Below are 25,538 nucleotides of genomic sequence, written 5' to 3'. Positions count from 1 at the left end.
AAAAGAATGAGCACAGAAACCAAAATTTAGGAACAAGGCCTTGTCTGATCAGCACACCTGTAACACAGTGAAACTGAAATGCAACGCACCTACTACACTCGAGAAGTGCACTACATTTGAAGTTCACATAACAGACAGTGCGCTGGACCAGGGACGAGACTTTGATTGGGTTCTGGGTCACCGTTTGCAGTTCAGTTCAGGGATTTTGGCCGAGCAAGTGGTAATCAGTAAATCAATCACAGGGGTAGATCTAAGGAGGTTACTAGAGCCACCACAAGGGCAATTAGAGAGCTTGTAAATCAATTGTTTAATTCATAAACAAAACCCGGAGATTGACTGAAGCAGCATTGATCTACTTTGCACTTGCATAGCAAATGCAGTTCGAAGGCTAGCTGGCTTGACTTCAGGCTCCGTCTGTAAGTTTATAAAGTAAAAAAATGTAGATGAACAAACAATCTACTCGCTCCCCAGTGGAGTCACCATTTTTTTACCGGGAATAGTGTCTATGCAGAGCTACTAATCCCACTAAAGCTGGTAGCTACCTTAGAAACAAACAAACTAAAACTACTTTCGTTTTCCTTTATGGGAGATAGATGAGAGAAGAATAAAGGAGACCAACCTCTGTCTTGCGCTTGGTTCCTTGCTCAATTCCTCTCTCTTCTGATAGTCCTTTGCTACTTGCTTTCTTGTGTACCCAGCTTCACAGAGTACCTGTAGAATCAAAGCAGCATAACACTATACGAGAACATAGATCTATTATCATAAGCAATATAGGATCAGATGTATATTAACCACACAAATGCATAAAACATCAATCACACAAGTGTATGGAGGAAAACTTGAATAGCTTTATTGATAATCAAGAAAGAGCCAAGAGAATTACAACCAATTATTCTGACCCAGCATCATCCTCTCAGCAAGAAGCCCTTCTTCACCTCATGACAAGCTTAGATCACCCAACACTATGATATTGCACTAAGAAACCAGCAGCACTTCCTTACAAGATACAAAATTCCAGCCTCTGGATCTCTGGGATGAGGGATCCATATATAGATGTCTGCAAGGGAGGTGATTCAGCTTTTGAGATTTGATTAGTGTCTTCTCTCTTATAGTTCTTGATTCCACTTGGAGATTGATGATCTCTTACTCATCCCTGGTCGAATTCAGAGAGGCAAGTGTCACAGGAGAGGTTTTTGGAAGATTCCATGCTCCTCCACCTTGCGGATTGACCCTGCCATTTGTCCCTTCTCACCCATCGCACCCCATAGAAGGGATTTTTGACATGCATCGCACCTATTGTGTGTATTCAGGTGGGATGCAATGCACTTTGCCTATGGAGCAGGTGAAATGGTCCAGTTTTGACCAGTTCTAAGTAGTTTTTCATGGAGAACTTCTGGGAGAAGATGTAATCAGTTGACCTTGTTCTTTTAGGGGTCAGAACAACACTTTTAGGGACTTAAGAGCCCTTGGTTTATTGACATTTATGATTGGGGTTGCAGTGCCCAAAAATGTCTATAACAGTATAGTGATATACATAAGGTCTAATTTTTGGAGAAACACTTCCTAGAATCAAGTGAATAGCATGATCATGATCACAAATAGGTGGGATGCCTTTGGGGGTCTCAAATACCTTGGAATGATTGTCAATGACTCTTTGGAGATCTGAAGAAATGGATGACTTAGATGTTTGAGAATCTAGGGAACATTATTGTGAAATTACCCCTCGTTGTTCCTTATTCAAAATATTTGTCATTCCATTACGACTTATTATCTTCCCAAGTTTCCCTATGATACCACTTAATTAAATTTCCTTTCCTTCTAAGAATATTTTCAGGAAAATTTCTTGAAAATTAAAAGCTACCATCTGCAAATATTGTAACCATTGGACTATTAATACATCTACATCTCCCATTAGAATGGACAGCATTGTACTATACAATACATATTCCCCCATGGTTAGATTGATACTATGGCACTTCCCTGAGCAATTTATGGTTCGTACATTTGCAACCATTACTTGACACTCTAGTGTTGGATATAGAAATAAATTTAAATCCTTGGCCATCTTACAATGACTAAAATTATGGGTAATACCATAATCAATCAACACTATTAGCTTATTTTTCTTGATATATCCTTCTATATTGAGAGTTTTAAGAGTGGTGATTCCTACCAATGCATTACCAGATATGGTTGGATCATTTCTTCTTTCTTTGGGGTTGATTCCTAGTGTCTATCCTATTCCTTTGATTTTTCTTGTTCCTTTTCTTCCTCCCCTTCAAAATCTATGTCAAATAATTTCTTCTCAACACATTTATGACCCTTGGTGTATTTTCTATCACAACCGTAACAAAGACCTTTTGCTCTTTTTTCCTCAAGATTTTCTGGTTTCAATACTGTAGGTTGTGGCAGGCTAGGAGCAGCAACACTTCCATCTTTATAGTTGTGAGTGTTAAACTTCCTTATTGCCATAATTTTGCTTTCAACTTTTCTTGCCATCCTTAATGCATTCTCCAATGACTTAGTTTTCCAAAGGTGAACCTCATGTATGATGTTATCCTTTAAAGTCCCTATGAATACATCATTCCTATGCTCATCTAGAATATCATTTACCTTGATATTCAATCTTTGGAAGTCCTCAATGTGTTCTGACATTGAACCCTTTTGTTTGAGATTTATAAATTGGCTAAAGAAGGTATTTTTATTTGTATCCTCATAATGTGCTACCATTACTGCTATGAAAATTGTCTAAGTGACAATTGATTTACAATAAAAAACAATATATACCACCCAAACTAATTTTGTTCTAAATATAAATATGCAATGTGTACCTTTTGTGTGTGTGACACATTCAGTAGATCAAGGAATTGCTCCATATGAAATATCCATGTTATTAGATCCTTTCCATCCAATTTCTGCATATTTATATTTCGAATGTGTTTGGTCTTCATCCCAAAGTTAGAGTCTCTAAAATCATGATTCACATTATGTTGTTTTCTTCATGAGTTTCATGAAATACCTTATCACCACTAGGAATCATTTCTTCTAGAAACTTTACCAATCCTTCCTTCAAACCTTCCATGTCTTCTATTAAACTATTCATGTCTCCATGTTCCCTTTTAATCCATCCATATGTACTTTCAGTCCATCTTTGGTTTCTCTTTGTGAACAAAATTTGTTTCACTTGGTCCTGCAATTTTGATATATCATGTTGCAATTTTTCCTCTTCATGCGTCATAGTAGAGATTTATGATGGATTAATGGGTGTAGAATTCTTTTTTTTCAGGAATTTTAGAACCAAATAATGATATATATACCTCAATATTCCCTTTAAATCACTTTAAACTGATTTTTCAAACAAAAGTTATGTAATTTTTAAAAGAATACACACCTTTCTCTTGCTTTTAGGAGCTCAATATTGAAACTATTATATATCTCTAATTTCAACTCTCCAAGGTCTGAATTTCATCTTGTGGTATCCCTCTGAGTCTTCTTTCCATTGCCAAAATTTATATCGATATTGGATTCCTCAAGATAAATTTATGCCCAATATCCCATGATGATCGGATTATGGATTGGTTCAAAAGATCAAACTTGTATGGAATGTCATGTATCATTGTTTCAACCATTGCCCTTGAAAATGCTACACGAAAATCTATTGTTTGTGCAATTTTAGTAATTTTTTATGAAATTCAAATTTGATGCTCATAGGGAAAGTTATGAAAAAATTCCCTAGGTCGCATGTTTAAGACTAAATTTATTGCATGGAAAAGTCATAACTTCTTTAGACCATATCTCCGGAAATATAGTGAACAGAGATCTGAAATGTTTACATGAAGTTCAGCTTTCGAAGCCTCGTAGTAAAAATGTTATAGTGAAAATTTCAAGATGACTTGTTTGAAGAAGCAAAACCCTAGAATCCAAAGCTTTGATACCAAATGTTATGCAACTAGATCACAGAACAAAAGAAAAAATAGATCATTGACTTGGAAATTATCCTCTTCGAGGGGAAAACCTCCTTTACATGATCACATAAATGAACAATTATTGGGTGATACAAATGACAAGACCTCCTTGGTATATATAGGAGTCTAAAGGGTCACAATATAATCAGGTCCTACATAAAAATAATATAATGTAAGGGCTCAATAATAACAATATTGGGCTTCTATGGGGCGCAACAATAACAATATAGGGGCTACATGGGGCACAAAAATAACAATATGGGGCCTACACTAGTATTATAGGGACCTAACAGGCAAACAGGACATATGAACAATTCTTCTACATCCACCTATTAGGCGTAGCTGGAAGCTCATAGGATGTGTGGATCTTATTGGTCAAACTCAAATTCAAATATGGCTATGGAATGCTTTTTTCATGTAGAATGCCAAGGAATTAACCTCATCATCAAGTGAGTGTGGAGAATATCAAATTAGCAAGATCTGGAATCTAGAATCTTAGTTTATGATGTGTTAACAATATCCCTCTCATGATTCTCTCCTTCAATAGTGAATCATGAGAGAAATTTTCATACTATGATTTCAAAACTTAGATGTAAAATTTATAATTTATCTCTTGGTGTTAATTTCTTAAGTTGTTAATCTTGAACACCTTATAAAAATGCTTCAATCTGAAAGAAAAATATAATCAGTGTTAATCTTGTATTATTGTTATTATCCACTGGAGAATAATACTATGTTATTACATTAATTCAAATACTTTATTCTATGGCGCAATTGTGGCTGTGTTGACAATTCAAACTTTGTGATCTGAATTCTTAGATTCTCACACTCACCAGGAGGCCCCCTATGGAGTTGTGAGAGATAGTATAGATATTTCTTTATTTTATTTACTTTGTGTAGTTAGATTAGAATTTGTTATAATTTATTTTTCAAATAGCTACATGTTTTAATTACTCTGTTTTTAATTCTGATTTTGCTTATTTGTCTTTGGTTCATGACAGGTTGAGCGCTCGACTGTAAAACAAAAACTCCAAAAATATTTAGTTTGTGCTTAGTCTTAGAGTTATATAGGATGTTATGATTATTTATGATTATGATTGCACACATCAATAATCTATGAAGGGTTTTGCATTTGAATTCTCGTTTAGTTCATCAATCATTGCTTTGTAGAATAAGTTTCATTCTCAAGTTTTCTAGAATAGATTTGATTTCAAGTTAAAAAAATAGACTTTATTTTCTAGTCCATTAGAATAGACTTATATTAGAATCATTTCAAAATCATTTTAGAATAAATTTCCTCTTAAAGTCAACTAGATTAATTAAATTTCCTTTTATTGTTCAATAGATAGATTTTCATTCCTTAACAATGTAAACTTTGAAATGAGAACTCATACTGTTACCCATTTTGTAGAGATAGCAAAAAAGTGACCCAATTTTGAAAATGAGTGATGCAGAACACACATGTTTTTTAGAGCTTAGTTTTTGGCACTATAAAAATTTTTATGTACATTGCATTTTAGAATAGTAGTGTTTTTTATGCTAATTTAAAAATGTGGTAATTCTACACCAGGCCCTTTTTTAAAAGGTTTTTTTTTTATTTTTTTTATTTTCTAATGTATGAAATGTAAATAATTATTTTGTAAATTTAATAATTTTTGAAGTGGTCTTTTTCTTCATATTTTCTTGTTTTTATTTTAATTTTATTTCTTTTGTAGTGAGGTTTTTATTGTTTTCCATATTTAAAGAAGAAAGTCGATATTTTGAATTTTCAATATTCTACATATATATACATTGTTAATTAATTTTTCAATCCACAAGAAATAATTGTTTCTAAAAAACAATATTTTTTAACAATGGACATAAAAATAGCCATTTTTAACATAAATATAACTTAAAAACTAAACTACACATTTTGATAATTTTTTGGTACAATTGACATGCGAAAATCACAATTTTTATATGAAAATTTTAACTAAAAATAGTTAAATAATAGTTATTTTAATGAATTTCATGTCAAAAAAATAAAAATAATCACCTTTTTTTTTCAAAAAATAATGATTAAGTTAAAAATTAATGCGAAATCACATATTACAAATATTGAACGCATAACAACCTTAATTGAGTGTATATTCTTCTCATAAAATGTCAAAGTCAAAACATTGCAAGTATAACTACTTAATAGTTACAAAAAATGATCTTGATTTCCAAGCATAAATTAAATTTAATCAACAATGTCACGTAATCCAAACTCTTCATCCTCTAGAGTTTCATCATTGTCTTCTTCCACAATATTTTCTGCTTCCTTTTGCTCATTTTCGTCTTCTAATGGATCTTTGATGTTTGTGAATCTCCCAATGTATGTCTTTCCAAACATCCCATGTAATGGTGGTTGAGGTTCCTTTGCCTTTTTTGCCACACGTGATTCACTAAAGTCCCCTTTCTTCAACCCAATTTCTTGCATTGCATCTGGAAGAAATTGAAGAGCATTAATTCTTTGCTAAATGAAATTGCACTGTAATGGATCTTTTTCAATTGCAATGCAATTTCTTCCTTTTTGAAGGCAGCATGCTAGTGTTGTACCTAATTATCAAGCACAAAAGAAATAATGAAATAAATTAGTACATTGACATATTAATTAAAAAATAACATATTAAAATTCAATTCCATATAATAAAACTTACCTGAGCCAGAAAATAAATCCAAAACCCAATCTCCTTCATTTGAACATATGTCTATAAGATAGTTAATCAATAATTGTGGTTTTTGATAAATGTTAACTATCTCTCATTTTTCTTCTTTGTCTTCATATGTTAGTTTTCTCACAACAGCATCCTAAGTCAGTATTTGGCTACGACTCTTTCTGTCTACCCGATCAAAAATCATAGACATATAGCTATCATCTTTTGCCCAACTATCAATATGAATGAACTCACAATCATTTATAAATACTTGATCTTCACGGTTAAGAAGATTTGACTTTTGCCTGTAACATGAAATAGTAAAAGTTCAATCAACTTGTACATAAATGAATTTTTCAACATTAATCAAATATACATTTTAAACGTCTTACCATGTAAGTTGCATCCTTGAATTTGTTTTCCCCTTGAAGCTTGAAAATATCATTTCCAATTATGCGTCTGAATTAAATGTCACAAATCTCCATAATGGTGATGACGTGACTTCTACAAATCTGGCAACCACTTTACTAAGAGCTTGATAAGTATAAGGGTCACTATCATAGTCAATGTTTGGAATATTGAAACCATGGGGAATATCTGCAATAACTAGGGCATACTCCCTTTTAGGTATGAGTTTAGCAATGTCTTCACAGCCGCCTTGTATTACTTGATATTGAATAGTGTCTAGCCCATTCCAAATGAAATGAGTAAGAGTTGGATCAAGTTCAACATTCTTAATACATTGCTTCCTCGGTATTTTGATCTTTATTTTTTCAATAAAGGTTCTGAAGCTAGTTGGTGCTCCATTATCATCCTTCTTAATCTTTTATAAAATAAACAAATATATGTGTAAGTTATAAACTAAAAATAGTACACAGATGAATAAAAATTAATGTGTAAATCAAGATACCTTTTTAAATGCAAGATAAAAAGCTTTTAATGTTGATGTAGAACTTGAATCTAGATAGTTGCATACAACATCATCCCAAATATCTTCATTCAACAATTTAACCATTTGTTCTTGAATTTTCATGTAAACTTTGTGACTGCATAGATAAAGTAACAAAAAGTTAATATAATGATATGTATAACAAATACTACCAAGAAAAACATGTTTTATTTAAAAGAAAATTATAATCTAGAAATAAATAAAAATAATTCAACAAACTTACTTTCGAAATTCCTCAGACATTTCCTCCAATGATAATTCCCTTGACTTCACACGAGATAATATTGTTTTGACAATTTTTTCATCTTTCACTCCTTGCATTGCTCTCCAAGGTGTGATAGTCATATCTTCTAGAAGCTGCTTCAATTCAGGAGTTGATTTACTGTCACCACATATCAATGGCTTAGACTTTTTGACCTTCTGGTTTTTAATGCCAATTGGAAAATGTTATCAACACCTCTAAATATATCACTAGGAAGGTTTCATTTTCCACCTTTTGAATTGGGTTTCTCTTCAATTTGATAGCCTCTTTCCATACAACATTCCCTTCAGAAATATGCAGTAACATTTATCTTATCCCCACCACATTTTTCTTGAAATTCACTACGAATAAATCTAACCCTTTGGATGAAAGTCATAGACATCCTATATTCATTATCTGAATTATGATCACATGCCACTAAATTTGCTTCTGTATCCGATAAACCAGCATAAATGATACATTTCATTGTTTCAAAACGTGGGTTATTGGGATATTCCTCCATCAATTGTGTTTGAGCTTCTACAGAATGGTTCCCCCCAAGCACATAATAATTGTATTCAAAACATTTTGACTTATCAAATGTTTCTTTGTTGGGAACTTGAACTAGATCAACAAGAAGCACATAATTAACCACATGAGCATATGGATTGTACCTCATCAATGTCTTCAAGTTGTGAACATGCAGATGGTGTGGCTTTCTGAATTGATATTGACTTTGTCCTTCACTTTCCTTATAGGTTTGTCTAACATTAATCTGAAATATACAACCACCATCAATTAAGTTTCTCTTTGTCAAATTCCATCGAATGGAATTTTGTTTTGTTTTGATAATGCTATCCTCTAAATCAACTCCTGGTGTAACGATTTCTCTTCTTTCTTTTGAATTTTCACTAGGTTCTTGACTGCTGGTAATGACTACTTCAAAATCTTCAACTTTACTTTTCTTCGTCATAACATTCTCAACAGATTTATTCTTGCGCATTGTTACCTTTGGTCTTTTACGACTCTTCTTAGTTCCAATTTCATCTTCAGTAACGACAACATATGCTTCACTGTTAGTTTCAACTTCATTGTCCTCAAAATTAACTTGTCTACCCTTGCTAGATTTATCCACTAGAGGCCTTTTTTCTGATCCTTTGGATGTAGTTTTGTAGCATCATCAATTACTACCTTTTGCTTATTTTCCATATCTTCTTCTAACACTGAGTAAAAACTGCTGACAACTTTCATGATATCATGCTTTATGAAATGAATGCATCACAACCTAATTGAACAACTTTCAACAAAATTCTGGCAAACAAAATATCATATGTCAATAAAAACAAAGTTAAGAAAATATAGCGAGACACTTTCAAGAACGCAAAATACAAATATAAATAACAACACTTACGATGTTTTGTTTCATCTCATTTACAATTTGTTTACACAACTTTGTAGATACCTCTCTTGTGTCATACAATGAATATTATAGTCGATATTTAATCCTTTCATGTGACATGAGAGCTTTTGTAAGTATGTAAACAACTTCAGTGTCCGGTACTGAACACATATCTGTGACTCTTCCCATCAGATCAAAAATTGCATTATCATTCGGTATATCAATATATAGATATATATTCACATTTTTGCTTTCTCTTTCTTTCACATACCATATTCTTGATGGGAATTTCACCTCTTTTAAATTCTTTCAGCCTGAAATCATCTTCTTATCATTTGAGGCACTTGAAATATTTGTAGCCATGAGCTCAGGTGGAGTTCATTCACCAATGTTTTTTGAAGATGCACCTTTAAGAGTCTTTGGTCCAGAAAGATTCACAGAAATCTTCTTTGATGCCATTTTCCTAAAAAATGGAAACACATAAATCAGTAAATAACGAAAGCATATTAACATAAATCCACAACGAAAATATATTATAATTTTTTAATTTGTATAATAAGATAATTGAAATTAAAAATATATTAACACTAAGAAATGGCAGAAGCCCACCGACACCACCCTGTCCATCCGCAGAGTGGCGGGCGATTCCGAAAATTGTGCAACCTCCATGGGCGGACAGACACGCCCACCCCCCCTCTCCCCCCACCTGTGCCCCCGCACTCCACCCCACTCTCCCCCACCCCTTCACCCCCTCACCCCACCCACAATCAGTCGGCCACTCGCTCCCTCCCCCCACTTTCCACCCTACCAACCCCCTCCCCCCTCTCACCCCCCCTTCCCCCCCGCCCTCCACCCCTCACCCCACGCACCCCACCCCCACCCCACACCCCTCCCCCCCCCACAACCCACCCCCTCATGTCCCCCCTACCCTACCCAGCCCTCACCCTACCCGCCCATCCCCTCACACCCCTCCCACCCTACCCGGCCCTCACCCTACCCACCCTCCCCCTCACGCCTCCCCACCCTACCCGCCTTACCCACCCCCCACCCTTCCCACCCCACCCGCCCTTCCCACCCCACCTCTCACCGCCCCTGCCTTCCCCCACCCCACGCGCCCCCTCCCCCTCATGCACGTCCCCCACCCCGCACCCCTCCCCACTCCTCCCACCCGCAATCGACCAACCACCCGCTCACTACCCTACCCGCCCCCTCTCACCCCACGCCCCTTCACCCCAACCACCCCTCTCACCCCCCACCCCTCACCCCTCCCCACCCACCCCTCACCCCACATTCCCCCTCCCCCTCACGGCCTTCACCCACCCTCCCCCAACCCCCACCCCACCCTACCTGACCCTCATGCCCCCCTCACCCTACCCACCCTACCCGCCCACCCAGGGTGTTGGATTATATGTCTTAATTATGATAATTTTTATTGTTTAGAATATCTACAATGAAACATTAAATTAGAGATATAATGTATGTTTCATTCAATATACAAATAATGACTTTTGAATTCATTTACTGATGTAATTTGTTCATAATTTCATGGTTTTTTTATTTTATGGTTGAAAAAATTTCAATTTCTTTTGTATCTAGCATGTTATGGTTGAGAACATGTTGAATTTATACTTAGGAAAGAGAAATGTTATTCTACCAAAAACATTAGAGTGTTTTTTCCTCATAAACAACTTTGTTATCCACACTAAAAATTTGGTTTTACTAGCATTTTTTTTAATTTTGAAGATTGACCCTAAAAAAAATCATCGTTCCAGTATCATCACTTTTTCGTTTTCAAGCTGTATTTTGCACAAAAATTTTGTTTTCACTGCCATTTTGAAAACATGTTCAAAATTGTGCCTAAAACAAAACCATCATTCCAGTATACACATTTTTCATTTTTAGCACTATTTTGATGTTTTTTTGGCATTTTTTGGCCAGAGTTCCCGTTTTGAGTTTATAGTTCCCGTTTCAAAGTTTACATTGTTCCTTGTTCAAATAGAATAGATTTGAATTAATGTTCAACGGAATAGATTTCAATTCCTTGAGAAATAGCATAGTTTATTTCAAATTTTATTTACATTGAAGTGGCCTTTTAAATAGAACATGTGTGTATGCTTAACAATATCTAGTCATAAATAGGTTTGATTTTCAATTAGATTAGTTTTCCTTGATTAAAAGTAGATTTATAACATATATGGTTGATCCAAAATATTTTGCTTATAGATGTGTTAAAGAATTACCTACATAAATTGTAGCTTAACATAGAAAACTTAATGTGCACATGAGAGAAGAGAAGAAACACATAAAGCATGAAAGAAGACAACAAGACTTGATAACAAAGTTCATCCGACTTGGACTACGTCTCCGAGCCCTGCTCGATCAATGGGGAGGCCTTCATTCATTAAGTGGCATGAGAAAGAAGAGTACAAGCATCAGTTACAAAAAGGAGTTTTATACCTCCATGCTGAAAAATGGCCGAAAAATGCAGAACTCTGATGGAGAAACAGATAGTTTCATTTCATTCGTGGCGTCGAGAAGTGTTGAAACCATATAAAATTTGTCAAATTTTGACAAAGTGAAAATTTTACCCTCTTGCAAAAATTTTGCCTCGAACTGCGTGCACTACCTCCTCTGCTTAGGCACACTGACAAACTGTGTTTAAGTATAAAATGGGTGGTTGATTTCTCAATGAAGTTGTTATAGTGTGTTGGTTGGAGATCTGTTTATTAAGGAGGAGGTCAAGTGGTCAAACCCCGCCTCCTCCTTTTTTAATACACCGAATCTCTTTAAAATTTAAACAACCCTTTTTTTTAAACTATGGGTTGGGTCGGGCCTGCCTTGGGCGGCCCACCCACCGTACCCATCTCACCATGGCTATGCATTAGTTGCATTCCTTTGGCGTGGTTGGGTCCATGCCCCAAGGGTCGGCCCACCACCCAACTCCCTTGTTAGTTGTGCCACGGGTGGTTGAGGGCCTCGTGGACCCGTGATGTGGGGTGGTGGGGTCATGGCCGCCCAACCCGGTTTTTTTACACAATTCCGTGGGAGTTCCATGGTGTGGGGTGGCGGGGTCATGGCCATCCACCCTGGTTTGTTTTATGGTTGTTACAACCATTCCATGGGAGGGGTCGGGGGTTGTGGCTTGCCCCTCCACCAATATTTTTTAATGTTATGTGGTGCAGTTAAGGGGTGGTGAGTTTGGTGGCCCGCCAGCCTTTTTTAATAAAAAAATTTTGTCAATAAAACAAACTATGCATTTTTGGAAATTTGGTTTTAGACCGAAGGAGTCTTTTAAACGAGGCCACGATTTTTCCCGAAATATGGCTAGAGTTGGCTGGATTCCATCCGTTGGAAAAGTTCAAATTATGCCTTCATTAATCTTTCCCAATCATCAAAAGTCAACCCAACTTTCACTGCCTCTATCTCCTTCATCCGTACTCATATTGGAGTGTTGTTCACACCGTTGGAATCAAAGCGACGAGCACTTCGATCTGATGTCAAGTTCATCGCCTTTCCACCACTTTGAATTTTGAGCTTTTTCCATGCCATTGTGCCTGGAGATCCTCATGGATCAATCCTCCCCATTGAGGAGCTTTTGGACTGCCAAAATCTTTATCAGTCAATTAGCAAGTGAGGGAATTGTTCCCTCACTCTTTCTTTTTCCAGCCATTTTGCCTTGCTAGGGTGCATCCCTTGAAACCAACTCGAAGGTATTCCACAAATCCCCATCGTGAATTCTTGCTTCTTCTGTCAAGGATGATGTCTTCAGGTAACTCATCAAGATACTTTGGTGCAAAGTCATCAACTTTAGGAACTGTGCCCACTTCTTTGGTGTCCATAATCAATGGTGGCTCATACAGCTTTAAGTTCTCCACATTCACTATGGAGTACATTTGCATATATATCGGCAAAGCGAGACAAAAGGCATTGTTTCCAATCTTCTCCAAGATGGTGAATGGACCATACCAGATTGGTTGCAACTTCTTCCCTTCTCCCTTCATCCTATCTTTGCTGATATGGAACCACACTTTGTCGCCCACTTGAAATTGATGGTCGACTTGGTGTTTGTCATGTCGAGCCTTGTACCGAGCTTGACTTTTCTCCAAATGCTCCTATATTGCTTGGTGAATCAACTGGATCCGCTGAATGAACTGTTGTGCTTTGTCCCTGTCATCACATCCACTGAAGCCATCTTCCCTTCCAAAGACCATATCAAAAGTATCTTTTGGCAGGTAGCCAAAACAGGTCTCAAATGGTGAACAATGCGTAGATGAGTGCACTGCTCCGTTGTAGAAATGTTGCACATATGGAAGATTCTCATCCCACAACTTCGGATGTTTCCCACAATAGCCTCGCAAAAGTGTACCATGGTGCGGTTGACAACCTTTGTCTGTCTGTTAGTCTATGGATGGAATGTTGTGCTTCTTTTCAACTTGGTGTCTATCATCTTCCACAAGCTAGCCCAAAATTCTCTGAGAAAGCGAAAGTCCCAATCTAACACAATCGATGTGGGCAACCTAAAATGAACCCAAACATGCTGGAAGAAAAGATGAGCAATTTGTTGTACAGTGATCTACTTTTTACAAGGCATTAAAATACACATCTTACTAAAACGGTCAACGAAGACATACAAATAGTCGTGATTTTTTCTAGACAAAGGCAAACTTCCTACGAAATCCATCGACACACTTTCCCATGGATGACTCGGAATAGGGAGTGGTGTGTAGAGCCCGAGTTTTCTATTAGAGGGCTTTGAAACAGAACACATCACACAACCCTTTACATAGCGAGTCACAATGTTCTTCATATGAGGCCAAAAACAAAATCATTGTACATGACACAAAGTTTTTTCAATACCAAAATGACTAGACATAAGGGAGGTGTGGACCTGCGGAATTACATGTACCCTTTCTCTTGTGGGTGTTCATAATTTACCAAGGTGATACAACAATTTTCCCTGTAAGTGATAGTTGTCCACCAATGAACCATGGGTTAGTTTTGCATAAATCTCCTTAAAATCATCATCGTTAGCATATTGTTCAGCATAACTTTTAAAAGATAACGAAACATTATGCAAAATAACAGAAGCAGTAATAGGAGGGTGCGATAGCATATCAACCACTTTGTTGCTAGTGCCCTTCTTATACTTATTACCAGATGAAACTGCTGCAGAAAACCCATCCACCTGAAATGACGAGATTGTTGCAACTTGGTCTGTGATTGAAGATACTGCAAGGGCTGATGATCCGTATGGATGATGGTCTGCTTACCGATCAGGTAGTGTTTCCACTTTTTCACACTCTGGACCAAGGCATATAATTCCTTGTCATAAGTGGGATAGTTTATCACAGCCTGAGAGAACCTTTCTGAATGGTAACATATCGGCTTCTTTTGCTGCGTTAGTACAGCTCCCATGGCATATATGCTGGCATCCGTTTTGATCTCGAATGGTTGTTGGAGATTTGGTAAGGCCAAGACCAGTGTGGTGCTGATATTTTCTTTCAATGTTTCGAAGGACTTCTGCTACTTTCCTCCCAATTGAAAGACTTGCTTTACACTTGTCAATGCGTGTAAAGGTGCTGCAATAATAGAGAAATTGGCAATAAATCTCCTCCAATATTGTACGTCACCCAAAAAGCTACGAACCTCGGTTAGACTAGTAGGTTTAGGCCAATTTACAATTGCTTCAACTTTATAAGGATCACTTTTTAGCTAGCCATGACCAACAATATGACCTGGGTAAACCAAAGAGGTTTTCCCAAACTCACACTTTGACAATTTTACATAGGGTTTTTTGTTTTCCAATACATCAAGCACTTTCTTCACATGACATACATGTTCATTCCAAATTTTACTAAAGAATATCATCTATATATACAAGAACAAATTCATCAATGAAAGGCCTAAAGAGATCATTCATGACCCTCATGAAAGTGGCTAGAGCATTACAAAGTCTGAATGGCATCACCATTAATTCGAACAACCCCTGTTTGGTCTTGAAGGCGGTTTTCCACACATCCTACTTTGTAATTTGGACCTAGCGATAACCACTATGCAAATCCAATTTGGTAAAATAGATATCATTCTTTAATTGATCTAATAAATCATTAATGCAGGGAAGAGGGTAATGATTTTTCACCGTGATTTTGTTTAGTGCTTGATAATCCATGCACATCCTCCATGTGCCATCTTTTTTTGGCACTAAGACAATCAGTGAGCCGCATGGAGAAGTACTCGATCTTATGACCCCTTTGTTCAATAGTTCCTACACCTACTTTTTTATCTCCTCCATCTCAATGGTCGACATCCTGTACATACCAATATTTGGTAAAGGAGCGTCATGCTGCAAATGGATCTCATATTGGATTTCCCTCTTCGGAGGTAATCCCTTTGGTTCCTGAAACATCTCATCATAGTTAGAAATTAATTCACATAATTCCTTTTTATGCACATGATCACAACCTTTGAAAGCATCAAATAATTCTTCATCTTTTCCCCTTACAATCATAAGCATGCAACCCTTACTAGAATTCACCAACCTCTTCATTTGTCCTGCACTTACAAGGTTGGCATTGATTTTAGTTTGATAAGCCCTTACAATATATTCTACCCCATCTTTTGTGATTTGGTATTTTTTTCATGATGGAAGAAGATTGCCTTTCTATCATATAGATATGGACTCCCTAACACCATGCCACAGATATCCAATGGTATCACATCAAGTTTTACCTCATCCACTAACTTATAAGTGGTCACAAATTTAACCTTGCACTGCTTAGTTACATTCAGTTTTGCTTTATCATGTATCCATCCAAGTGGGTAAGGTTTTGGATGTGGTTTGGTTTCCAAACCTAGCGTCTTTACCAAGGACTCTGAAATTAAGTTTACTTGGGATCCGGTATCAAATAGAGTTTCCACTTTTGTATGATTTATGATAACTCTAATATGTAATAGCTCAATTCTCTTTCATTCATTAGGAAGAGACTCATCTATTGAACTAGTGCCTTCAAGTGATTCAGAATTAACATGAGGTGTAAGAGTACCTTTTGTTCATGCTGTTATGATCAATGCTTCATCTCCGAAATCAGATCCAAGGTCTTGTTGCACTATTCCCATTGTCTTTTGCTTGCCTTTTCCTCCATACTTCTTTGGTCTCTTTTCCGGGTACTGTTTCCAACAATGATTGTCGTCGTGACCTTCCTTTTTGTAGTGATTGCAATAAGGTATTTCTCCTATATATTTCTTGGTTGATGTCGTCCTCTTCTCCTTTCCTTTTCCTTTCACTTTGGGTTTTCCATTTGGAGGTTTGAAAGGTGGTTTCTTGAAATGATCATCTCTTTCATTTTTGCCCCTATTCTCAAGATGAATTGCCTTCACACTGGCGAAGCCAATAGTAGTTGGTTCAAACAATAATAATGAATTTCTAAGGTAACTATGTAATGATCCAATATACTTAGCTACTACTTCAGGTGAGTCAAGTGAAATGCCCAAATTAAGTGCTTATTTTCTAAATTCCTCTGTAAATCTTTGAACATCCTCACCTCTGCCTTGCCTTAATTATTTCCAATCCATTAAGGCTTTTTGTTTATAACCCAAGGGATAGAATTGTTCCTTTAATGTAGAAATGAAATTAGGCCATGAGGAAAGAAGATTACCCACACTCTTACTACTTCGCAATTTTCTCTCCCACCAAATGAGAGCAATGCTACTTAGTCAAAGAGAGGCTAGCTAAATATTTGCCTCGTCCTCTTCGATCTGTTGAATCCTACAGTAGATTTCAATCTACCTAATCCAGTTACTAATATTTTCTGCATTACTTTCACCGTTAAACATGGGAAGATCAAATTTTACATCTAATTTAAAGAAAGGTTACCTAGATGCATCCTTTGAATTTCTATGATGATGGTGATGAGAGGAAGAAGAACTTTCACTAGTGGGAGGAGAAGGAGGGGGTTCTTCTCCACCATTTCCATGCACTGAACCTTGCTCTTCTGGATTTCTCTCTTCTGCTTTCTCCAACCTTGAAAGCAACTGACTGACATTCTCTTCCATTGTATAGAAGGTTTTATGGAAATTACACTCCTCTTCATGACGAGCCTGTTCATCTGCCATGTTTCTCCTTCGATGTGCACGCCCCACTTCGGGATCGAAAGATTTTAGTTTCCCTTCGCCTCTTCGGAGCCTGTTTCTTGTTAGCATCAAACATGAAATTCACATATAAAAAAAATACCTGCTCTAATACCACTTGATCCAAAATATTTTACTTATAGATGTGTTAAAGAATTACCTGCATAAATTATAGCTTAACATAGAAAACTTAATGTGCACATGAGAGAAGAGGAGAAACACATAAAGCATGAAAGAAGACAACAAGACTTTATAACGGAGTTCATCCGACTTGGACTATGTCTTTGAGACCTGCTCGATCAATGTGGAGGCCTTCATTCATTAAATTGCATGAGAAAGAAGAGTACAAGCATCAGTTACAAAAAGGAGTTTTATACCTCCATGCTAAAAAATGGCTGAAAAATGCAGAACCTTGATGGAGAAATGGACAGTGCCATTGCATTCGTGGCGTCGAGAAGTGCTGAAACCATATAAAATTTGTCAAATTTTGACAAAGTGAAAATTTGACCCTCCTGCAAAAATTCTACCTCGAACTACGTGCACTACCTCCTCTTCCTGGGCGCACTGACAAATTGCGTTTAAGTATAACATGGGTAGCGGATTTCTCAATGAAGTTTTTATAGTGTGTTGGTTGGAGATCTGTTTAATAGGGAGGAAGTCGGGCGGTCAAACCCCGCCTCCTCCTTTTTTAATACACCGAATCTCTTTAAAATTTAAACAATCTTTTTTTTAAACTATGGGTTGGGTCGGGCCCGCCTTGGGAAGCCTACCCACCGTACCCATCTTGCCATGGCTATGCATTAATTGTGTTCCTTTGGCGTGGTTGGGTTCGTGCCCCAAGCGCCGACCCACCACCCAACTCCCTTGTTAATTGTGCCATGGTTTCCGTGGTTGAGGGACCTATGGACCAGTGGTGTGGGGTGGCGGGGTCTTGGCCACCCACCCCAGTTTGTTTACATGGTTCCATGGGAGTTCCATGGTGTGGGGTGGCATGGTCATGGCCGCCCACCCTAGTTTGTTTTATGGTTGTTACAACCATTCCATGGGAGGGGCCAGGGGTTGTGGCCTGCCCCTCCACCAATATTTTTTAATGTTATGTGGTGCGGTTAAGGGGTGGCAGGGTTGGTGGCCCGCCACCCTTTTTTTATAATTTTTTTTGCTAATAAAACAAACTATGCATTTTTGGAAATTCGGTTTTGGACCGAAGGAGTATTTTTAATGAGGCCATGATTTTTCTCGGAATCTGGTTGGAGTTGGCCAGATTCCGTCCACCGAAAAAGTTCAAATTATGCCTTCATTAATCTTGCCCAGTCATCAAAAGTCAACCCAACTTTGACTGCCTCTATCTCCTTCATCCAAACTCGGATTGGAGTGTCGTTCACACCATTGGAATCAAGGCGACGAGCACTTCGATCTGATGTCAAGTTCATTGCCTTTCCACCACTTTGAATTTTGAGCTTTTTCCATGCCATTGTCTGGAGATCCTCCTGGATCAATGGTGCACATAAACTTCATAAGTCCACAAACCCTGGTCAAAAATGTAATGAAGTAATTTAAATGATAATTAAACTACCCAACACTTTGAGTTTGATAAACAAACACAATGTGTCAAATGGTTTCCCTTGGAAAAATGGGGTACACCACATCCTTCCATACTTTATAAAAAAAATCACCATTTATGGCACTTTATGGATATCATCCTCCATCCATCACATCACCCTTGAAAGGGACTATAAAGGATTAAACAGTAGGTAATCACATATGGCACTAACAAGAGATTCTCAAACTATTGAAAGACGACTTGGCTATAGCACAAAATAGGATGAAACAATGAGCAAATCGGCATTGCATTGAAAGAGAATTTGAAGTAAAGGATTGGAATATTAAATATATTACAACCACAACCATATAAATAGATTACCCTCAAGCAAAAAAAGAAGAAAAATAAATTAGCACCAAGGTATTATGGCCCCTATAAGGTGTTGCAGAGGATTGGAAGTATGGCTTACAAATTGGAGTTTCCTCCATCTTCACATGCACAACAAATCTTCCATGTTTCTTGCTTAAAGAAGGTAATTGGTGAAAATATCTCAATGCAAACTATTTTATGAGAAATTAATGAAGAAGGGAAAATCGTACTAGAACCAGAAACAAGGATTAACAAACTAAGAAATTAAGCAATTATTTAGTACCTCATCAAATGAAAGAACCTACCACTAGAAGAAGTGACATGGGAAGATGTGTTTTCATGAAAAAACACCTGCAAATAGTTAAGTGTTGAGGACAACACTTATTTTAAGGGTTGGGGCATGTTAAGTCCCATATAAGCCTCATTTTAATGCTAAAAATCCTTATTCAGTCCTGGATATGGAGCGATTACATTTTTATTGTTATGTTTTTAATACTGGCTAGAATCTTTCATGGTCCCCTTTTATTATAATTTTACCCTTTGTCTCCTATATATAATAATGAGACTCAGTATTAGGATCATCAAATATTGATGTGTACAATGTATTCATTGTAAAAGGATGTTTCCCACTCAAAGTGAACTATATTTATTGGTTTCTTATCAATTTTAAGGAATACGTTTCATAACATGATTCTAACTTAAAGGCCTAATTGGTATACAACACATTAGGCTATTCATAGTTAGAGACATGGAATAGTGGTCAATAAATTCCTTGCAACCAAGAGAAGAAGATAGATCTTTGTACAAGGCAAAGTACAGAGAAGAATAGAACTTCGATTAGACTTTCACAAAGCATCCATGTCATTATAGTGAGCAGGATATAATTCCCTTGCTTATAGATCAATTTCCAAGTTTATTATTGGCTTCCCTCACTTTAACCTATAAAATGGAGGAGAGCGCCTTTATTGTATTACTCCTTTAGATAGTGTATCCTAGATTCTTATTGCTTATAAGATGCAAAAGGGTAACACCTAGGGTTTGTGAGATTCAATATCTAGAGGAGACATATAGCTTGTGGGATGTGCATGCTAGATGAATGTTGGTACCTTTGACATTATTAGTTGGTCTAGTGTTATCTATATGAAGGATCTTGTAATAACATGTATATTCCCTTGTAACAAGGATAATGATTGTGAGATGCATCTCCTAGGGTTACCTAGTTTTTTAGATGCAAGAAAAGAATGTGAAACTTTTGTGATGCAGATATGTATGATTGGAAATGTAATGCGATGATAGTTTTTTTTTAGCTCCTTATAGAGGCTTGTGTATCTTGGTGAGATGCCTTGCTTAGTGTTATTATTAATGGTTAGGTTTTGTAGTGATTGTGGATGCCTTAGATAGGGTTTCAAAATATTTAGAGCATATTTTTCTTGAGATGAGATGAAAGTACCTTTTGTATCAACTTGGGATGAGAGAAAGTATTATACTTTATCTATATTATTATGATAATAAAAAGTATAACCATTCTAGGCCTAAATTTTGTGCTTGAAATTTTGATTTTCAAATGTGGCTTACTCATGTTTAAGAGTGAAATTCAAGGTTGTTTTGTTATGTTGATTTAATGAATAGTTATGTTGAATACTTTGTTGATTTGGAATGCTTAAAATGAACTTTCAAATCTAATGTATTGTTTTTTTTTTGGCCTAACCTACATGGATTTGAATTTTGAATTTCATGCTTTACATATTACTTCATAACAAGGTGATTGCCAATTGAGCTACAACTAGTGGTCGAAATATAATGTATTGTTATTATAATTCTACCATAAGTAAAAAATAATGTCCATATATGTTTATTAATATAGATCTTTCCTTAAGGGATATTGTAATTATATATGCTTGAAGTATGTCAATGATTTTTGTTTACTTGGACTTACCTAAACAAAGTAGTGAACAATTTTAAGTATCTACAAGTGGCTATAAAATATTTGAGTTAAACCCTAAGGTTTATATGTGATAGATTCATGATCTCATTGAATGAAGGTAAATTTCATAAATTTAGTGAAGTGCATTTTTCTTTGCTGGAATTATTTGAATTTATTAAATTTTCTGCATTAAATTGCATGAGATTAAGAAAATCATTGTACTATATAAGAACAAGTAACCATTAGTCATACAAAATGGGATATCATATAATAAGAAACCCATTTTCCTATAAGAACAAGGAAACATTAGTCATACAAAATGGGACAAGATAATGGTCCACAAAAAACAAAATTTTAAAAGGAATTGTTATAATTAGTGGTAATTCGTTATCACACCAAATGGGACAATATAAATGTCTATGTTAAACAACATGCCTAATATTTTACAAACAAACCTTCAAAAGTATAAAATTTGTAACATTTAATTATATTGATCATCATTCTTTACTCAAGCTACTTATAAGCCTCATTTCTTTGTCACTTGCAATGAATGTTGTACTTGAATCAGTTGCAATGTTTCTTTTATTATATCAATTTTGTTCAACATCTCCATCTTCCATCTACAAACATGAAAATAAGATTTAATAAATATACTGATATTTATAATATCATATATATGTTTATAAAATTTAATAAACTTGTCACAATTGTAAATGCTTCAACACCCATACAAATCCTTTTGAAATATCATCTAGTGTTTTCTCGCAACATATTTTAATATACATTCAATAACTTGTTGTAGCGGCTACAACCACCCTCCAAAATTTTGGCTCACATGAAAATTTTGGAGCCTACTTTGGATCCTATGATAGATCATCCTTGGTCACTTATTGGTAAGTTGATGATTTCAAGCTCCCTTCCTTGATCCTAATATTTGCCTACGTTCTCATCTCTATGCAGCATATGTCATTTTCGGGCATAAGGGTTGTTGTTTGTCAAGCAAAGGGAATGTTGTTCTGCTTCAAGGGAATTGTGTGCGTATGAGTGGTCATCATCACATAAACATGTTTCACTCTCACTTCATGCACTCTTGTCACGAAGGTTGTTGCATCAAGAAAAGTATGTCTTATTCATTTTGGATGGACTACGTTATGTCACTAAGTGTCTATGTGTGATAATAGTCAGTTTCTATCAATGTTTACATATGTTTCACTGATCTCACACTTAGCCATTTTCTCAAACAACCTAGCCTCATCTAACTTCTTGGAAGTATGCACTTTTCTTATGCAAACTTCAATATTCCTCCCTTTCCTACTAAAACCCCGCATCCCACCAAGACCCCAAATAGCAGTGCTCTCCATAAATATGCAGAGAAGTCAGGGAGCCAGCACTGCTCTCCAGAAATGCACAGAGAATTGCAATTGCACTGCACTCAAAAATTGCGTAGAGGTATCCTCCCAGGACCCCCATCCCACAGCAATGTCTTGTGCCTCAAAACTATGCAATGTTTTCCAAGCTTCCCTATCTGTCATACATGTAGAAACTGCGCAGATGAGCCTCCCAAGGCCTCATTCTAGAAGCAGTCACTATCCGCTAAAATTGCACAGATATACCTCTTAGTGACTATAGGAAATGGTGACATGTTGAAATCGCTTCCAAGGAGTTGAGGAGAAGCACCAAGGAACCAAGTAATGGAAGAGATCAGGACCACATGCAAAATTCATCGGATGCATGACCATCTTGAGGGTAAGTATGGTAAGTAAAGAACACCTTTCGAAGTACATCTCTTAGTTGAGTTTGTGGGACTTCTTGTTATTGTCATATCATCCTGTCCTCAGTAACATGCATGTGGACAAATGCAAAAAGTCATTTTATGTGTTTATTCTACATGTCTTGATTTTTTTTCACTTGTTTGACCAATTTTCGTCTTCGGCATGTTGATTGCTATGTCATGATTACAACCTCGTTCTAGTGATGTTGAAAGTTTTGCTTGAGTTGTGCTCACTATGTAAACATCTATCGCACTCACACATGATGTTGTAAGCACTATCATGCAAGTGTCGTCACAGTCATCCAAATGTCTATCTCAAGTGTCATGCTTGTCGCTCACAACCATCGGTCAGTCACACTGAGTGTATGTTGTCTTGATGGTTCAAGGTGTCTTGGCGTTGAGTCATGTTGAGTGTGTCTTCGCAAGGACATGCATGCACAAGTTCACTTGCTCACATACTTAGTCATTTTGTTGAAACTCTGTCAACCGGACCACCCCCCAATAGCCATACCTCTATTGAGTTGCACTACGCAGTCTCAACCATCAGTGATCATGTACTTCTACCTAGAATTGCACAGAGCTTGAGGCTGCCTCCCAAGTAGTCTGCATTTCACAATCCTGGAGCCAACCTGACTGATAGTCACCCAGAATAGCACAGAAGCTTCTCAGCAAGCCACCTCAATCTGTGTTTCCCGCAAGAAAATCTATCAAGCCTCCAGCTAGTCAACCAGAGAGTTTGACCGAGAAGTGACCCTGGGCCTCACTCCTCCAAAAAATTGCGTAGAAGTTGCCAAGCATGCCCACCTCTGCTAACTAAATAAATTTTGCAGACATGCCAGATAGACATCCACTTCCTGTCACTACACTATCCTCGAAATTTACGTAGTTTGGTCAGCCAGTCACCTTGTCAGTTGGCCTCCTGCTCCTCCTGAAAACTGCATAGTTTTCATGGGCTATCTCCCAGCTACCGAGCATCCCGCTCAGACCAAAAACTGCACAGGGATGTCCTACAGGCCATCCTCCCAGCTCTACACAGTTTTTGCCAACAAGCTCCAGCAGCCCGCTGCCATCCTCCCCAGAGAATCTGCGCAGTTTTCACTGCCAATGTCCCCCTGCTACCTACACTGTCTCCTTGGAAAAAATATGTAGATCTAGCCTCTAGTCAAGATAGATCCTGCAGATAGTCACATTTGATCCAGACTGCCCATCTCAGTCTCTCGATGACCTTTTCTTAATTTTCATTGACACTGCCCAGAGCCTGCATCCTAACCTAAAATGTGCTCTACGTAGTTTCAAAGCCTTGTCCTCTCTCCTAGTCACCTGCATCTGAAAATGAAAGATAATGCATCATGGTAGACTAGGATATTTCTGAATTTGATGTCATCTCATCATGAGTGATTGCAGATACAGGTACACGGATGACACATGATGCGACGACGAACGATATTAACAAGGAGCGCATGTTAGGGAACTTGTTCACTAATGGACAAACACATAGAGCATTCCAAGTAAAAGAGAAGGAAAGACATGCACATGAAACATCAAGCAAACACCAAGGCCATCGAAGACTCTAGACACCTTTCCATGTGAAGGTGAAGCTATGATACACCAAGAGCACATTCATCACTGAGCAGCACTGCAGCTCGACATGGACACCACCAACAGCATGAAAATGCCATCTCTATTGTGTCAAGCCATGTCATGAGTCATCTCGGCCACATCACTACTGTGGGCCATACTGTTGTAATCAATTTAATGTAGCGTGGAAGTCCAAGAGACCCACATGTAAAGTTGAAGAGTCATGTAAGTCAAACAGTCATGAGGGAAGTCAAACAGTGACAAGAGTTAGTTTCAAACTTGGCTATATATACCCCTCATTTGTACATGCAAAATACTTTTCACCTTGGCTCCTCCCACATAACCTTGAGAGTCTATAATATTTTCTTTGAGGAGCGAGCAGTGGCTCCAATTCCCCACCATCGAGGTTAGTGATGTAATGGCGTATGGATGTGTCTTGGAACTTTCACTTAATTCAGAAGCCTGTTAACATGCCAACACATTCTCACACATGTGTTGTATTTGTTTGTACAACTATTCTTTGGATGCTTGTAATGCATGTTGTTTTAACCTGTATTAAGACAATTGAACTATTTCGATGGTTTTAGTACATATGTTATTGGAAATGTGTTGTATCAGTTGTTAACGTTGTCTCACCCATGTGGTTTATCCTGTTGGACACTCAACATATTCATTCTTGTAAACTTGTTACAATGCCAATTTCACTCGTGTGGACTATTCCTTTGGGTGTTCTATGTGTTATCTATTCAACTTGTGTTTGTGACTGCCGCATCCATGTGGACTACTCCGCCCGAAGCTATGTATGTCTTGTTTTGTTATGTGCCTCTAGTAGAGTTGGGACTATTCCCTTTCAACCTGAGACTCATTTCCACCCTCTCCATCTGCAATGAAAGAACTTTGACATAAGTGACACTAAGCACTCACCAGGCACATGAACCTTGTTGTTCAAAGACTAAGTAAACCACTCTCATGTGCTAACAAGCAAGAGCTAAGGCAT

Source organism: Pinus tabuliformis, chromosome Q, assembly GCF_031772625.1.
Source record: "Pinus tabuliformis cultivar Carrire ecotype Pingquan chromosome Q, CPIR1, whole genome shotgun sequence".
NCBI classification, from domain to species: domain Eukaryota; kingdom Viridiplantae; phylum Streptophyta; class Pinopsida; order Pinales; family Pinaceae; genus Pinus; species Pinus tabuliformis.
The sequence above is the reverse complement of the archived record's forward strand: the minus strand, read 5'-3'. Positions refer to the sequence as shown.